Below are 3,632 nucleotides of genomic sequence, written 5' to 3'. Positions count from 1 at the left end.
GCGTAACTTTTGATGGGTAGGACTAAACTTGATTAAACCTACATATTTGAAATCAGCATTACAATCTGATTCTTTTGATGTATCTATTGGTATCAAAATTCCGTTTTTTAGAGTTTCGGTTACTATTGAGCCGGGTCGCTCCTTACTTACAGTTCGTTACGACGAACTGTTTGAATCCCTTAAAAGTGAAATCTTTGAACTATGACCTGACATCTTTTGTCGTCTTTATGCAAACGTCTTTCATCATTCTGCTCTGATCAGCGGTCTGAGAACAATGATGAGTATATCATCAAAGTTCTTTCATCATTATTCTGTACGGCAGAAAAATGGCGTCCTTCGCACTTTTCGCTAATATAAGTGAGCTGTAAGATCTTAGAACAAAGATGAGTTAAAAAACGATAATTTTTGCAGAAAGATCCCAGATCTTAGATGTAAGATCTTAGTGCTAAAAACGGGCCTATTGCCATAGGAAATGTTCTTTTTATAATTTGCTTTCAAAATAAATACTTTATATGTAAAAATCCTCCCTGGCAGGGAATCGAACCCCGGTCTCCCGCGTGACAGGCGGGGATACTGACCACTATACTACCGAGGACTTGATGGTATAGTTGAATCAGAAAAATGAATTAAATATAACGCATGCAACTAAGAACTAGAAGTTTCATTGTGGAAAATTCCAGAAAATTGCAAACATTTTGAGACGAACCTTGGTACAGCCTAATTTTAGATATAATCGCGGTATTATTTTTGGTACTTGGGCACTATATGGGCCTTTACAAGGGTACAAATCTCGAAAAACCCGTTTTTGACGAGTAAATTCAAGATACCGCTATAGAGTAATGCAATGGCTAGCGTGGTTTTCATTGCGTTACGTTATTTAAACTGTTGTTTTTTGGAGTTTAGGGGGGTGGGGGAAGGTACCTAGGTTAGGTTACGTATTTCATATGTGATATGCCCCCCCCCTAATATGCAAAAATATAGCTCAAATTTGGGTACTCGGGCATTATATGGGCACCTACAAGGAAATCAGTCATGAAAAACCCGTTTTTGATGGGTTAATTCAATAGACGGTTTCAGAGTAATGGAATGCACACCGTGGTTTTCATTATATATATACGATATTTAAACTGTTGTTTTTTGGGGTTTAGGGGGGAAGGTACCTAGGTTAGGTTACGTATTTAATATATACAATTCTTTACCCCTCCCCCTAATGTGCAAATAAATAGCCCCAATTTGTTTATAAACTATTATATATTCATCCTATTTTATTTTATTTCATTAGCATTAACCAAACTTGACTTTTTAGAAAGGCCCATATAATGCACAAATATCCAATTTTTTTTGCCAATTTAGAATATTGGTAAGCTAGGTGACTGAACAATTCAGGAATGGAACCCGGGCCTGGTTTTCCAACTATTGCCTCGAGCTTTTCCCTGTTTGTACACAGTGGTGCCAATTAACGAAATATGGGGGGGGGGGAAGATGTAATTTCCAGTATCCAATCCGACAAATTTGTCGTTTTATGAATGGAAATACCAAAATAAAAGGTATTTTTCAATGAAATTAGGCTACCCCAAAAAACGGGACATTTCAAAATATAGAGGGGAGCACTGCCCTCCCTGCTCACCACTGATACTATTGATTGTAAGGAGGGTTGCCGTTTCATGAAAATGTAGGGGTGGAAAAAATTTATTTTCTAAAATCTAGGGGGAGGTAAGGTAATTTTGTTATTTTTTCTGGTTGTTTCCAATGGAAACCCCCCCCCAAAAAAAATTTTTTAATTGAAATATCAAAAGAAGAATTTTCACCGAACCTAAAGGAGGGGAGATCCAGCGTAGTTAGACAAAGTCGTACGAAGAGAGTTGGGAGTTAGACAAGTTCAAACGAGTTGGATACGTCGTGTTGCGTATATTTTTTGCGCATATTGTTGGACACGTTTAATAGATAAGATAATATTTATTTTCAAAAGGCTATCACAAGGTGTACTTGATCCGAATTCACTTCATATTTCAGGTAACAAAAATCAAAACAACAGATACACCAAGACAAAAGTTAAAAATATCAATCAATCATAAAAATGGTCAAAAAAATTTAACACAAATTAGTAAAACAAACCCAAAAAAAACAATGTCAAAAAACTAAAATTAACTTAATGCGATAATGGCAAAAAACAGGTGGGGGGGATAGAATGATAATACATTACGACAAACAACGTTCACCGGCTAAAAGAAAAAAATTGCAGAATTCGTATTCCAGGTCAAATACTGTAAAAATATAAAGAATTGAAATCAAAATATTAATTAAATGTCAAAATGTCAAAAAGAAAAATTCATAATTAAAGTAAGGATTGCACAAATGACTAGATTAAAAAAGAAATGGAACTTAAATAAATACAGCAAGCCGCTGATCAAAAAAGGAAGCATGGTATGGTAAGAGAAATTCTGTTAAGCCATTATAAAAAAATACACTCACCAAAGCCAATATCACAGTAATCTATCGTTGCAAATTGAACTTTGATATTTTTCTAATAGGGATAAGGGGGCTGTCTACCAATCCAAAGTTTTCCAGTGAAAGGAGATAAAGTTTTTTTTTTTTTGTAAAACTGCTGTCGAAAATTTTGCAAAAAAATTAAACAAGAAAAACGGGTTTTAATTTCTATAAAGCACTGAATACAAACACTTAATTAAACAAAAATACTCCGAATATTTCGGCCCCACATCCGGGAGCCTTTCTCAACGAAAAAAAATGAAACAAAAAAAGTTCTTTTAAAAAAAACCTTAACTTACATCAACATAAAAACATACTAAACAAACAAAAGAAAAAATATAAATAAATAGGAAAACAAAACTCACATTAAATAAACACTTCCATTTACAAGCGTATAAAAAAAATCAAATGTTAATATTGATTGGAACATGCCTTCTCACAGTATATAAATGGAAATCTATCAAAAAATTAAAATATATTTGTACTTAAACTAAAACAATAAAGGTCAGCTAACCTCCGGCCCATAACCCCTAATTATATCTCACAAGTTCATCACCCAATGTTTGAATTATAAATTGAACAGGTTCGTTTACCTTTCCCAGCATTTAACCCAGTCTGACCTTTGTCCGCAAGGTCATCTTTCTTATCAGAACAATTATTAAAATCAGTATTTGTTGAAAATTTTACCTGCTTTTTAATTAAACTATTATAAATCAAATTGATCGTAAAATCCCCTTTATCTCTATTGATGCTAATACCCCCATATATTATCTTTTTTATTTCTATAATTTCCCTGAAGCTTTGTAAAAGTCCTAGTGACGTATCTACTATTTGTGTTTGATCAAATAAAATACTGTGATAAGGAAAATTATAAAGATGTTCTGCAACAGCTGACTCAAACGTTTCTGGTGTTTTGTTTTGTTTTATAGCGTAATTTATGGCATTCTTGTGATGCTGTAGCCTATTTTCTAAAATCTGTTGTGTTCTTCCCACATAAAATTCACCACAAGAGCATGGAATTTTATATGCTTCTTTTACAAATTTCTCGGTACCTTGTTTATCCCTTTATTTAACAAAGAGCTTATAGTGTGTCCTGCTTCCAAAGCTGCTTTTAAATTATGTTTTTTTAATTCTCATCTTAATTT

At 33.4% G+C, this 3,632-nt stretch overlaps 1 non-coding gene across 1 annotated transcript; it reads right to left on the bottom strand.

The window, feature by feature from the left end:
* Positions 1 to 523: 523 nt before the first annotated feature.
* On the bottom strand, positions 524 to 595 carry TRNAD-GUC (transfer RNA aspartic acid (anticodon GUC)). The gene has a single exon. It is a non-coding gene; the product is annotated as a tRNA-Asp (tRNA).
* Between the last annotated feature and the right edge of the window lie 3,037 nt (positions 596 to 3,632).

The sequence above is a fragment of the Artemia sp. Qi Xiang Cuo genome, chromosome 2, assembly GCF_049724085.1.
Source record: "Artemia sp. Qi Xiang Cuo chromosome 2, ASM4972408v1, whole genome shotgun sequence".
Lineage (NCBI taxonomy): Eukaryota > Metazoa > Arthropoda > Branchiopoda > Anostraca > Artemiidae > Artemia > Artemia sp. Qi Xiang Cuo.
This window is presented reverse-complemented; position numbering and strand designations above follow the sequence as displayed.